The sequence below is a fragment of the Eumetopias jubatus genome, unplaced genomic scaffold (assembly GCF_037043125.1).
Source record: "Eumetopias jubatus isolate StellerSeaLion01/CBP00866 unplaced genomic scaffold, mEumJub1_p1.0 scaffold_2, whole genome shotgun sequence".
In the NCBI taxonomy this organism is placed as follows: Eukaryota; Metazoa; Chordata; class Mammalia; order Carnivora; family Otariidae; genus Eumetopias; species Eumetopias jubatus.
In genome coordinates this window covers 72133743-72148917 of record NW_028274808.1, presented here as the reverse complement: position 1 = coordinate 72148917, position 15175 = coordinate 72133743, and the positions used below count along the sequence as shown (strand labels likewise).

Here is a 15175-nt window from a genome sequence, read left to right as displayed (position 1 = left end):
ACCACTGCTGTAGTGATCAAGGCTTGACTCAAAAAAAAAAAATGGTGCGCCTGCCCTTTGTCAAGTTGTTAACCATGATATAGTTATAGATAAGAGCTCACAAGAATAATTTAAAATTTTTGAAAAATAACCGCACAGCTCAATGTAAAACACAAATAATTTACTGAAAATTAATGAATATTTGAGAAAGGTTAATAGTGGCAGCATTCCAAATTACAGTAGTCTTTATTGAAGCAAGAGAAGATAAAAATTACAATCAAATAAAATAAGTAAAATAGTAATATTAATAATATGCTAACAGTTGATCTACTGCATTATGATTTACCAAAACTTGAAGGACATCCTAACATCAGATTGTATCATCTGTTTCATTTGCATAACCACAAAGTCATATTAGGTTTTCACTTTCTCTTTTATTTTTCTGGTTTCTATAAAATTATCTCATATTGATACCTTTCCTTAATATTATAAAAAATGTCCAATCTCATTTCAATTTTTCTCTCTCCCTGACCCACGACTGTGACTTCAAATACAGAAAATCCCATTCTCCAGAGACCATTGTTCCCTGTTCTTCCATCTTCCCTTTCCTCAGATCCATTGACCACAATTCCCCAAATCTCTATGAGCCACATTTATGTAGTACATGGAGCTACTGCTAATCTCCTTACTTCATCTGACAGCAAAAACCATAGACAAGAATAAAATGTCTAACTGGTACATGATGATTTTGACATTGTAGAGATGAGGGAAGACATCCTGAGTGGGATGGGAAGTGAGAGAACCCTCCGTGGTAAGACTGGAGAGATAGCAAATTAAGAAAGGATTCCAAATTTGCAACATCTGACAGTCTAGAAGAGCATATAGGTGACATGAGCAGAGGGTTTGTGTTCAGTAAAATGTATCCTCTGACAATCCTACCACATTCTGTGGGGTGGGAAGTGGGGGGCTCAGGAGTTTTGATGGAAGAAAGAGATGGGGACAATTGGCCCAGGGAAATTCTTGTTTTATGTCTACTATCCCAACATAATAATTGTTAGTAACCTCTTCATTCTCATAAATGACTCAGTTTAGACAAGTCATCCTGCCAACCTAGGACCTGTCATCAGTTCTGATTTTTTAATAATTTAATATAACCAAGATTTTTTATTTGTTAATTATACCTGCCCGTTTTCCTCATTTTCCATACAGAAATGCCAGTTAAAGTTTATGAGCGAATATGTTAAATTATTTTGCATTATAAATTATTTCCATATTTCAGCTGATGGTTTTAAAGACCATTCTAATTCTAGAAGGGAAAAATTAAGACATAATTTTACTACTATTATTATGTTTTTCTTTTTTTTTTTAAAGATTTTATTTATTTATTTTGAGAGAGAGAGAATGAGAGATAGAGAGCACGAGAGGGAAGAGGGTCAGAGGGAGAAGCAGACCCCCTGCTGAGAGGGAGCCCGATGTGGGACTCGATCCTGGGACTCCAGGATCATGACCTGAGCCGAAGGCAGTCGCTTAACCAACTGAGCCACCCAGGCGCCCCTATTATTATGTTTTTCTATCTAGGAAACAATTGTTCTTTAACATATGAAATTTCTAGTTACTTTGATTTACCCGTTTTAACACCCAAAAGAGTCATTACTTGTAGAAGAAAAGCATGTAAGTAATAGGATAAAAATGCTCTTGCTGCTCCACTATGATTAAAATAATTAATTTTACGTGATAACTCATCAAAACTGCCTGGACACTGGCTATTTACTTTCCATGGCCTCTAGGATAAAATAATTATTCTGTAAAAGCAACAGTCTCAGTTGGTTTTTGTATATTTGTTTACTTTCCTTTTATTTATTTATTTATATATTTTTAAAGGTTTTATTTATTTATTTGACAGGGAGAGAGTGAGGGGGAGAGGGAGAGGCAGGCTCCCCACTGAGCAAGGAGCCCGATGTGCGACTCAACCCCAGGACCCTGGGATCATGACCTGAGCTGAAGGCAGATGCTCAACCGACTGAGCCACCCAGGCGCCCCTGGTTTTTATATATTTGATTTCTATCTTAGATTACAAATTTATAGGGAAAGCAGATTGAAAATATTTGGGAATTCTTAATAGTATTTGTTGAATTATATAAAACCATAATTAAAATGTATGAATATAGTTGTGAATTTTCTTAAAGGTTTTCCCTTGCCTTCTTGGTTCCCTTTGTTATGATCATCCAACATAATTATGTATGTCTTTTAAGCAGGTTCAATTTCTTTGTTCTTTCTTTTATTATTGGTATTGTTTGCTAGGTTATGATCACATCAATAATTTAGTCTTTTTAAAAAAAATACATCATGAATCTTTAAAAAAGAATCTGAATCAAGCACGGAGCATTTTCTGAAATTTGAAAATGTAAACCTTAGAAAACTTCAGTAAATAAAATAATATCTGCATCCCCATTTCGCTGGATACTAAATCACCCTCATCCTTCCATCCATTCAATAAATATTGATATTAGTAGTCCCTATTCTGTGTCAGGCACTATGCTAGACACTGTATGACTTCACAAAGGTACTTAACCTCTCTGAGCTTCAATTCCTACTCTGTAAAATTGGAATAATAACCTGCACTTCCACTTAGAAAATTACTAGACAGCCCTGAATTCTCAGATTCAAACATTATTGACTCTTTGAAATTGTTCATGACTCTTCATGGGTTATTAAAGCACCTTGTGAACATGTCTATCCTAGTTTTTGCATTCCTGTATTGCAATTATTTTTCAATTTTCCTTTCCGTTTTTAAACTGTGAACTCTTGGAGGACCATAATTAGATCACTTTTTTTTTTTGTAATTCCCAACAGTTAGGTCAATAAACAACTAATGACATATTATTGAACCAAGTGAAAGAATCAATTAATTGAAGCATTATCATTAATGGCATTAGTTTATCTCCTGAAATGGTAGAATGTTTCAATATGTGAACTTAATGAATAAATCTGAAATATAATTGATTGAAGTAATGTTCCTATTGCTCTTGATGCTTTAAGTTTTCTTGATACCCCCAAACAGCTCATACGGGCATGGCAACAGAACTGTCTTGCCTCTCAGTCTCAAATCCACCTTTCCACAATGTTCTCCTCTGACCTGCTCTTTTTCTTTTTTTCTTCCTTTTTTTTTTTTTTTGTGGTTGTACTGATTTTATTACTTTTACCATGCCATTTTATCTTCCTCACATTCAATGCAAAGAAATAAAACAATATAAAGAAAAATATGTCCTTGTTATTATTAGCAATAAAAAGTGTCTGCTTCCATTCTGCCGTCCTGGGCATATTATATATTAAGGAATACATACTGGCTCAAGCACCATTTTGATTCTGATCCACTGAACAGAATCTCATGCATATTTGGTGACTGGGTTTAACTTCATGGGAACTCTGATGTACTGAACCATTTCTGTGGTATCCCAAGATCTCTCAACATAAGACAAGACCCTACACAAGAAAAGATAATAATCAATCCATCCATAAATTATATCTCAGGTTCTTTCTTTAGTGTAAGGGGGAAAAAGGGGCCCTACATGGATACAAGCATTATTGTAGTCTAAAGATTGTTGGATTGATACTGTGTCTGTTATAATAAAAATAAGGTGCACATCAGAACCACTGCCAGATTAAGAAACTTCCGCAACTTGTCTCAATTCTTCAAATAATGGAGCAAGTTCCTTTTCTAGACTGACAACGAGTCCAGTACTGGCATTGCTACTGGCTATGAAACTCACCATCCAAGGTAAACAACTGAACGGAACCATCTGTTAGGTGTTATAGGAACAGATGATACTTTTGTTTTTTTGAAAGTCCAAATTTGCTCCCTTGGTCTGTTGCAAAGGCAAAGGAGGATAAGCAATCAGGTCCCAAGGCATGCTCTGGAGCATTACCATTGGCCACTTTAATAATAGGCACTCCACGTCTATCTGACCCAACAATAGCATGGAGCCCTTCAACACTTGGTAATATTTTATACAGAAATTGATTTAGGTCATCTGCCATGATGAACCCCTTTCTCCTGCAGGATCAATCTCCATGCCTGGTTTTCTGGGCTGCCATGTTCTCTCACCTGTCAATTCAGGGACAGCTTCAAGGACAGTCTCCTCTGAAAGCCATCCTCGCATGATTTGTATTTCCTCTGTGCTCCAGGAAGCCCTTTCTCTGAGACATGAGTGACGTGCTCTTTTCCTAATACCATCTCTGTGCTCTGAACTTCTGGCTAATTAACTCAAAACTGGTGGGTTTACTTATATCTTAGATGAGTAAATTCAGTATCCAATAGCAAATATATTATATGGGCTAATTGATCAAAAACACACTTATGCAGTATTTGCAATAATAAAATTTATTTCAAACTCTGTTGTTAGACCAGATAGTCTTGTCCACTGAGCCTCAGTCCAGCCCCTTCCTATATTCTTGGAATGCAAGCGGGAGCATGGAAACTACAGTTCCCAGAATCCCTCACCAGCGGGATTTAGTTTGAATGTGATCTTCAGATGGCAGAGAAAAAGAGAAGTGCTATTTCCCTCTGGCAGCTGCAGGCGCCTGCACTGACTAAGGGACTCGTGAGATTTGTATCTGCCAGGTGCCCCCTGAAGACAGCTAACGTCATCAATGGGATCATACTTCCTCTGATCTGTACATTCCTCCTCAAGGCCTTCCAATAGTTCTCTTAGCACTCTTTCTGTTTGAAATGCATAAAGTGATTTAGGTTTTCCTGAAGAAAAAGATTCTGATATAGTGGTCACAATAAAACCTAAATATTCAATAGCTGAGATACGAAAAAAAAAAAGTATTGGTTGAATTTGAAGAGTTGAAACTCCTCCTTACCACCTCACCTCCATCATCCTTCTTTACTTTATTTTTCCCTACAGCACAAATCACTGTCTGACACCCTATATATTTTATTTGTTAATGTTTTTTTTTTCTCTTTCTCTCTCTCTTTGGGGTTGGAGGGAGGGGCAGAAGGAGAGGGAGAGAGTATGTTAAGCAGGCTCCACACCTAGCACAGAGCCCACTCCATCTCACATTCCTGAATCATGACCTGAGCTGAAATCAAGAGTTGGGCGCTTAACCAACTGAGCCAACCAGGCGCCCTTGTTAATCTTTTTAACTGTCCATCATAGTAAAAGTGCCACAACAACAAGGATCCTTGTTTATCATACTTGCCGAGTCCCCAGTTTCTAGAGCAGTGCCTGTTGCATGATTGTTACTCAATAAAAACGTTTTAATGAATGAATGATTCTGAGAAAATATTTTTTCATTTTTCCTGAATGTCAGTAAGCAGAAAAAAAAGGGCAGGCTCTAATTACAGTAAGAAGAAACAGAGCGTGCACACTGAGGAAATGCGCTTCCTGCAGGAGTGGGTGGAGAGCATGGGGGGTAAAATACCACCTGCCACTCATAAAACTAAATCAGAAGACAATATCAAGGAAGAAAAAACAGATAGTAAGAAGGCGGAGGAAAACACAAAGACAGATGAACCATCAAGTGAGGAAAGTGATCTAGAAATTGACAATGAAGGTGTGATTGAACCAGATACTGATGCCCCTCAAGAAATGGGAGATGAAAATGTAGAGATAACCGAGGAAATGATGGATCAGGCAAATGATAAAAAAGTGGCTGCCATTGATGCCCTAAATGATGGCGAACTACAGAAAGCCATTGACTTGTTCACAGATGCCATCAAACTGAATCCTCGCTTGGCCATTCTCTATGCCAAGAGAGCCAGTGTCTTCATCAAATTACAGAAGCCAAATGCTGCCATTCGTGACTGTGACAGAGCTATTGAAAAAATCCTGATTCAGCTCAGCCTTATAAGTGGCGAGGGAAAGCACACAGACTTCTGGGCCATTGGGAAGAAGCAGCACATGATCTTGCCCTTGCTTGTAAACTGGATTACGATGAAGATGCTAGTGCAATGCTGAAAGAAGTTCAACCGAGGGCCCAGAAAATTGCTGAACATCGGAGAAAGTATGAGCGAAAACGTGAAGAGCGAGAGATCAAAGAAAGAATAGAAAGGGTTAGGAAGGCTCGGGAAGAACGTGAGAGAGCCCAGAGGGAGGAAGAAGCCAGACGAAAATCAGGAGCTCAGTATGGCTCTTTCCCAGGTGGCTTTCCTGGGGGAATGCCTGGTAATTTTCCTGGAGGAATGCCTGAAATGGCAAGGGGGATGCCTGGAATGGCAGGAATGCCTGGGCTCAATGAAATTCTTAGTGATCCAGAGGTTCTCGCAGCCATGCAGGATCCAGAAGTTATGGTGGCCTTCCAGGATGTGGCCCAGAACCCAGCGAATATGTCAAAATATCAGAGCAATCCAAAGGTTATGAATCTCATCAGTAAATTGTCAGCCAAATTTGGAGGTCAAGCATAATGCCCTTCTGACAAATAAAGACCTTGCTGAAGGAGAAGCAATGATCACCTAATGGATGTCACAATAATACAAACCAGTGTACCTCTGACCTTCTCATGAAGAAAGCTGGGGTGCTGTGAAGAGAATCCCTACCCCTCTGCCCCACATGCAACTGAAACATTCTATAGTGGTTTGCCATTAGGGTATTCATTCAGATAATGTTTTCCTACTAGGAATTACAAACTTTAAACACTTTTTAAACCTTAAAAATATTTAAAAACATATTAAAAAGGTGTGTTAGTCCCTAAAAAAAATAAAAAATAAAAAAAATAAAATCTTCCTCTTCTCACCCTACTGCCAGTTCTCGCAAGATGATTTTGTTGAATATACAATTCTAAATTGGCAGCTCTTTTTCTCTTAGCACTTTCTAGCACCTTGAAGGTAATAACCTATTTTCTTCTAACCTCAATTGTTTCTGCGAAGAAACTGGCAAAATTGGCAGTCAACCTAATTGTCATCCCATTGTGGATGGTCCACATTTTTTTCTGGTCACTTTGAAGATCTCTTTATCTTTTGTTTTGTCGTTTTATCAAATACTTCATGAACAGATTTTTTAAAATTGTATTTATCCTTTTTGAATTGTTAGACTAAGAAGAAGATGGGTGACTGAATTAAATTCTGGAAAACCTTAGCAGTTGTCCCTTTTAATATCACCTTCTACTAACTCTCTGCTCCTTCTTGGTAATATCCTTCATAAATCTTCACTCTCTCATATTTTCATCCAACTTATTTCCAAAAATGTGGTTTTTTCTTTAGATCTATTTTTTTTTAGTTTATTAATATTCTCTTCACTTTTACCTAATCTGCTTTTCAACTCTTCCAACAGAAGGGTTATTTTCAATCATTATATTTGTATTTCTGGAAGTTCCTTTTGGTTCTAGTTTCAAATGGGTCAAGTTTCATATTCTAGGTCCTTTCTGACACAATGACTGCATTTTGATGTATAAAATATATTAAACAGGGGAACCTGGGTGGCTCTGTCGATTAAGCATTTGTCTTTGGCTTGGGTCCTGATCTCGGGGTCCTGGGATCGAGTCCCGCATTGGGCTCCCTGCTCAGCGGGGAGTCTGCTTCTCCCTCTCCCTCTGCCTGTCCCCCCCTTGTGCTCTCTCTCTTTCTGAAATAAATAAATAAAATCTAAAGATATATATATATATTAAACATATTTATTTTATATTCTTCTTTGAATAATTTCTACTTTTGTAGTCTTTTTGTAGGTCTGACTTCTCATTTATTGAGTTCTCTCTATCACTTATGGTTGCATTTTCCCTCATGTATTTGGTGACTTCCTTATTATAGGCTTATTTTTCCTGGGACTTTATCTGTAGAAATTATTTGAAGACCTTCTTCAAAGTGGATTCCCCCCACTGAGGATTTACGTTTGCTTCTGCCAGATTCCTGCAGCCTTCCCAATGCACTACTACCACTTTATTTATTTATTTATTTTATTAACATACAATGTATTATTTGTTTCGGGGCTACAGGTCTGTGATTCATCAGTCTTACACAATTCACAGTGCTCACCACAGCACATACCCTCCCCAGTGTCCATCACCCAGCCACCCCATCCCTCCCACCCTGCTCCATTCCCGCAACCCTCAGTTTGTTTCCTGGGATTAAGAGTCTCTTATGGTTTATCTCCCTCTCTGGTTTCATCTTGTTTCATTTTTCCCTCCCTTTGCCTATGATCCTCTGTCTTATTTCTCAAATTCCTCCTATCAGTGAGATCATATGATACTTGTCTTTCTCTGATTGATTTATTTCACTTAGCATAATACCCTCTAGTTCTGTCCACGTCATTGCAGATGGCAAGATTTCATTTTTTGATGGCTGCATAATATTCCATTGTATATATACACCACATCTTCTTTATCCATTCTTCTGTTGATAGACATCTAGGCTTTTTCCATAGTTTGGCTATTGTGGACATTGCTGCTATAAACATTTGGGTGCACTTGCCCCTTTGGATCACTACATTTGTATCTTCAGGGTAAATACTCAGTGTGCACCACCACTTTAAACTAAAGGTTCTGCCTGCAGATGTTTAAGCCACCAAATCTGTATTCATTTCCAATCCCAAACTGTGGAAGTTCAGGCTTGGGATCAGGAATCCTTAGGAGAGACCTGTTTTCTACCCCCTGCTCCATTCTGAGTCAATATCTAATGAGAGAAAAAGTTCTTTGTGAAAACACCACCTCTAAGATTCCTATTACATGTGTTATCACTTCTTATTTGCATTTGGTTTTGGCTTCTCAGTGCCCTGCACATGTTGCCCCATAACCCAGGTTCTGGCCTACCATGAATAGGCTCATGACCTCAAAACAACTGCCAACTACCGTGATTGCCTACCAGGGAAACCTTTCTTTCTCACTGCATCTGGTTTCAGCTTGTTACCCTTTCTGGACATCCAGCCTGGTTAAGCCCGAAAATCATGTTTAATTTTTTCTCTAGCATCATCCAGTGTTCTGTTATGGGAAGAGTTTCTAGGCACATCTGCTATGGTGTTGGAAAGGGAAGGCCTCCTTTTATTACTTGCATTACTTTTATAATCTGACCAAAATAGAATACTTTAAAAAGTTAGAAGAAAGGGATTTGGTAAGACATAATTTCCCTTAGATAATATTGCCAACTATTTAAAGAAATTATTTTATAAATATAAATATAGACGCACAGCCGTAAGTGTCATTTTCATCAAATGAGATTTCAACTAGTCTGCCTGTGCATAATTTGCCTTTTTTTTTTAATGTCAAAACAGAGTTCTCTTTACTTTGAATCTGGAATCAATTTCTTTTTTTAATCCATGGCACAGGACATACCTTTTGGCCCCGTCTGGTGGGACTATCTTTTAAGAGCATCTTGGGCTCTCTGGCTGCTTTTTCTACTTTTGAGATCTATGTGCTTCACTTTTCCCAGAAGGAGAAAGATATGCGAAACACTCCTATAATCAAAGCTAGAAGAAAACAACTTGGCTTCGGAAGTAAATCGAAAACCAAAAGCAAAATTGACACCCATTCATTAGATGTTTCTGACACACACACTCATAGCTTATTAGCATAGCAAATCCCCAGTTGGTGAGTGTCCTGTGTTAGACTTAGGAAAACTACCAGGCCATGCTCTCACTGGGCTGCTTAGCGAGACGCATATTATTTTTCACACATCATCTTTTGCAGGTTTAAATTATAAAAGAGTAACAGAGGAAGCAAGACAAGGTTTTATGTGTTATGATATTTAAAAGGAGAGAGGGTGCTTTACTGACTTTTCATTTCATTCGCCATTATTTGAAAAATTACAAACATGGGGGTGTCTGGGTGGCTCAGTCGTTAAGCGTCTGCCTTCGGCTCAGGTCATGATCCCGGCGTCCTGGAATCGAGTCCTACATCAGCCTGCTTCTCCCTCTCCCTCTGCCTGTTGTTCCCCCTACTTGTGTTCACTCTTTCTCTGTCAAATAAATAAATTAAAAAAAAATAAAAGAAAAATTACAAACATGGCTTTGCATGCAAAGAGCTCGCTTTTCTATAGGTCGGTAGGTCATGCTGCCTTGGAATATTTCTTTTTAAGATTTAAGGGCAACTAGATGTTCACATATTTATATTTGCATATAAAAATTCTCGTTTTGATTAAATGCTTTCCTTTACAAATTATAGTCTATTAGGATGGTGATATTTTTAAACTCTATTTTAACTCAGCTCTACAGGAAACCCCTGAAATAGTATTGTCATCCTGTCGAGGAAGATTCTTGGGAGCTTGAACCACAGGAACCCTGGGGTCATTTCCACGTTCAGTGCCTAGACATAAAAAGTGTTAAAGAATTTCCAACTCTTTGTATAAGGCATTCGTTTAATCAATGATTACTTTTTAACATTCCCTGCCATGAAAGGAAGTAGGAACAACTCAACCTTTATGACTTTTGAAGAATTGGTAGAAAATTACCTGAGTGTATTTTCCTTAATAGTTTCTTCTGTAAGGTGCTTTGTTGAATATAATTCCAATGCTTTGGCTACCTCTTCAGTAATCTGGCTAGCTTTGTCCTTCCCTTCTTTCCTTCCTTCTCTTTGTGTCTTTCTTTTACTTTTTATAAATACATAATTAAATGGAAACATACTACCCCTATTTAGTTAACCATTCTATTAAAAACTAAAGCTCTTGAAACTCATGTTCTCTGCTCCTTACTTGGCAGCTTAAACTCATGTCAAGCAAAGAATTTAAGAGAATATATAAACAGTTCGAAGTGCAAGTGCCGAAAACCCAAACCTATTACATAATTGTGTCAGGAATAGGTACCCGTCCAAGGAATTCTCAATAAGACAAATTTACTACCTTGAAATATCTGTTTCTCATACTCAGCCATCAGAATGATCTACAGGTGCTTGTCAAAATGCAGGTTCCTGGGACATACCAGTACCCAAAGAATTTGATTTAATATGTTTGCACTAGGACTCTTTACTTCACAAAATTAAGAAGCTCTTTGCAGGATAACCAGAGTGATTCATACCTCAGGATTACGAGCCAGATGGCCTGAGTCTGAGTCTTGCTTTTGCCACTTGCTAGCTGTATGCTTTTGGGAAAGTTACTTAATCTTCCTATACCTCAATTTTTTTCATGTGTTAAGCAAATATAATAACAGTGCTTACCTCAAAGGATTACTGGAAGAAACGAATGACCTAATGCACATAGTACTTAGAACTGTTTGGCACATATTTAACTTTAACATCCTACCATGCCAACTATTATGATTCTTCTTGACCATTAAAATGTTAGAATTCCAGAAAAGAAGTCATTCATGCTTCTTTTAATGACTTTGATTGTGGATGTTGTTTTGAAATCAACTTCACTGAGATAAATTTACATACAATAAAATACACTCATTTTAAGCATGTAGTTCAGTGAGTTTTAATACATGTATATACTCTCATAACCACCACCACAATCATGATATAGAACATTTTTATGACCCAAAAATGTACCCCTTTGTTGGCATCTTCCTATCCTGGCTCCCAGCAACTGCTATTCTCCCCTCGGTCATTACAGATTAGTTTTGCCCTTTCTTGAATTGCATATAAATGGAATCATGCAGTATGTATACTTTTATGTCTCCCCCCCCCGCCCCCAGCACAATGTTTTTGAGATTCAGCCTTGTGATTCCATGTATTAGCAGTTTCTTCTTTTCTATTGCTGAGTGGTGTTCCATTATACGAATATACCATAATTTGCTCATCCATTCACCTGCTGCTGGATATTTGAGTTGTTTCCAGTTTGAGGCTATTACAAATAGCCCAAATAATCTTTTTGGAAGCTGGCATTCGTTTTCCTATTTAAAAAATAGAAAAGTAAAAGGCCCAGGAAACAGAATCTCTCTCTATATGGTCAATTATTTTGGAAAGCCTAGAAATCTTGTAAAAGCAGGGCAGGGGGCGGGGAATAAGCTAGAGTAGAAACAGCAATAGTGAAAACTAAGTGTGTTTTGAGCTAAGTTACAATGAGAGATTAACCATAGCTATGGACTTTTTGTTTTGTTTTTATAGACATCATATCTTTGTAGGGCTGAACTGTTCCTTTTAGATGTGTCAATTTTTACTCATGGGAAATATTTGTTACTGGGTAGAGTTACACTCAATAGATATCTTTAGTAAGTTTTTCAAGTCTTTGTTTTGCAGTATCCTAATCCATTCATCTTAAGGACTTCCATGTCAATGTCTCCATTCTACATTTTCTTTTTGATTTCCTGAAGTCAACAGCAGTAAATCTATCGAGGTCTATAGACTACCATTTTGGCCTCCTTTCAAAACACAATTCTTGGAATACTACTGGTGCTGTATAATGATATCAGGGCTAAAAAAGTCAATATGACTATAGTACTTTGGGACATAAAATTAAAATATGGGGATCTGCCATATCAGTATGTTCTGCAGATTTTTCAAATACAAGAATCGATAAAGCCTCTCCATTTTCACCCAAGTATAAGGACATTACGTTTACCTGGAAAAGGATGGCATGGCATCTTTCGCAGGCTGGATAAACTGAAGATTTCCTAAATCACCAATCCTGGTTCTGTTTTTGTTTAATGGTTCTTCTTTTCAATTTCTCTTTCCTCCCACATTTTATAGTAAGTGGCAAGAAAAACCCAAGGCACGCCTTCCAACACTTTGTTTATATAGTAATAGTGCTTACCTCAATGTCCAGATTCCTCCTTTCTGGTACCTGCAGACTATAATTCAGCTAAGTTTCCTGCCATATTGCTTTTCCTCCAGTTTCCATCAACAGATACCTCATTTCCAGCTATGTCGTCCCTGGCAGCACTTTTAACATCATAATTCAACCAGCAGTCAGATCATGACACATTATGTATTCTTTAGAATGATACAGGCTCTCTCTACCATGCTTCCACTTCTCTACCATGTTTTGGAGTCCTTGCTAACAGAGTTAACATACATATGTTCACTGACAGTGCATTCAAAGCAACCTAGGCTTTTTAAAAACCATGCTCCACAAAATTCTTCCAAGATTTGCCATTGCCCCATTTAAAGCTACCTTCACACTTCTAGGTATTTGTTACAATAGCACCTCATGCTCCAGTACCAAAATCTGTATTCATTTCCCATTGCTGCTGTAACAAACAATCGCAAACCTAGTTGCTTAAAGCAACACAAACTGAGACTCTGAAATGAGTCTCACGAGATTAAAATCAAAGTGTTGGCAGGGCTGCTTCTTTTCCGGAGGCTCTCAGGGAGAATAGGTTTTCCAGCCTTATCCAGTTTCTAGAGGCTGCACACATGCTTTGGTAAGACCTTTGCATCATCCAAGCCAGTGATTCCTGGGCAAGTCTTTCTCACGTTGCATGACTCTGACTCTGACCCTGAATCTCTTGCCTCCATTTTTCATTTATAATGACCCTTGTGATTACAGTGCACCCATATGGATAATCTGGGGTAATCTTCCCCATCTCAAGGTCAGTTGATTAACAATCCTAATTCTATGTGCAACCTTAACTTCCGCTCGCCATGTGCCTTGTAACATAACATAGTCATAGTTTTCAGGGGTGGCATGAGCACCTTGGGGCAGGGAGGGCACATTATTCTATTTACTGATAACAAACACCATCAGTTTGAGAAAACATAGTGAACATGTCTGTCATCATTAGAATCTCTTAGAGTCCAAACTGCTTCATAAATATTGATACCAAGATACCAGGATGAGAAATTTAGGGACCCCTACTCTACATGGTCTGCTTTTCCTAATTGAAACTTCACATTCTTTTTTTTTTAAGATTTTATTTATTTATTTCTCAGAGAGAGAGAGAGCCCACAAGCAGGGGGAGCAGAAGGCAGAGAGAGAAGCAGTTTCCCTGCTGAGCAAGGAGCCTGATGCGGGGCTCGATCCCAGGACCTTGAGATCATGACCTGAGCAGAAGCCAGATGCTTAGCCAAGTGAGCCACCCAGGCATCCCGAAACTTTACATTCTAAAAGAGACATTTTAGAGTACTAACATGATCCCAGTAATGACAAGTTACCAATGTGAAGTTTATCTAACTAGTTGTATTTAAAACAAATTGAAAGTAAATCACCTTAAGAAGAAAAGGAGGAAAAAAAGAGTCATAAAGAGGAAAAAGATAATGAAGTTATCTTTCTTGTGTTTGACAAGTTATCCCTATTTGATAAACAGTACAGTCAAGTTGTTTGTCTGTTTGCTAAAAAAATAAAGTGAGGTTCTGTCCCTGACATATTAAAAAAGTATACAATAATGTTCAATGTTTCTCATATCTTTCCCTCCTGCTTCATTGCTCCCATCCTCATTTCTCTCACAATTCCCTTTGGTTTATGAATTTGTGTTTGGTTTATGAATTAGACCAAGAAGCCAGTAGAGATAAATCTATTAGTCCCATTACTTTATGTAAATCGATTTGGTAATAACATCACAGAAAAACAAAAAAGAAGAAGCTGGTCCTAAAAATCTCTAGGTTTAAACACATTCATACAACCTGTTTCCAAGTCTAGCATACTTAATGCATTGATATTAGATCAGTGTTTCTGAAACTTTAATATGCATAGGAATCAACTGAAGATTTTGTTAAATAAATATTCTGATTCCATAAATTTGGAATGAGGTTCATAACTCTATATTTCTGGCAGAAGGAAGGTCATGCCAATGCTGCCAATATGCAGACCACACTCTTGAGTAGCAAGGAGTGAGAGCACATCACTGGTTGCCATTGTCATTTGCAAGTGTGAAAAGAATAAACATTTGAATGGTTTTTGTGCCATTGTCAATTGTGGGCACAGGAAAAAACAAAGCATTTGAGAAGAAAAACTTGAGCTTTTCTGACAAAGCTGACAGGACTACCAAGGATTGCTTTAAACTCAATACTTGTCCTTGTTAATATTTTTATTAAGTTGTCATGACAAATTTCCTATTCTCAATAAAGTGGAAGCAAGTGGGTATTAACCCATACATTATCTATAAGATGGAAGAATGGACCTGGAAGACGGTGAAATACTCATATATTCATTCATCCACTCGACAGTAATTTTATTGAATTTCTCTTATGAACCATGTTCATTGCTTGGCACTTAGTCTGCAAAGATTACTTCTCTAACATCAAGAAACTCTTAGCACTTTTTCAGGGCATATCAAACATCTAGATTAGAACATGTGCTTCATGATCACCCGATACCCTAGATTGGTTACTTTTCCCACATACCATATTGCCTGACAGTCACAAAGTTTGGGAGAAGGAGAATACAAGCACTCTC

General features: G+C 37.7%; 2 pseudogenes; one reads left to right on the top strand and one right to left on the bottom strand.

Moving 5' to 3' along the window:
• Positions 1 to 3641: 3641 nt before the first annotated feature.
• Positions 3642 to 4017, bottom strand: LOC114210055 (ragulator complex protein LAMTOR3 pseudogene; annotated as a pseudogene).
• Positions 4018 to 5288: 1271 nt separating this feature from the next.
• Positions 5289 to 6388, top strand: LOC114210129 (hsc70-interacting protein pseudogene; annotated as a pseudogene).
• The last annotated feature ends 8787 nt before the right edge of the window (positions 6389 to 15175 follow it).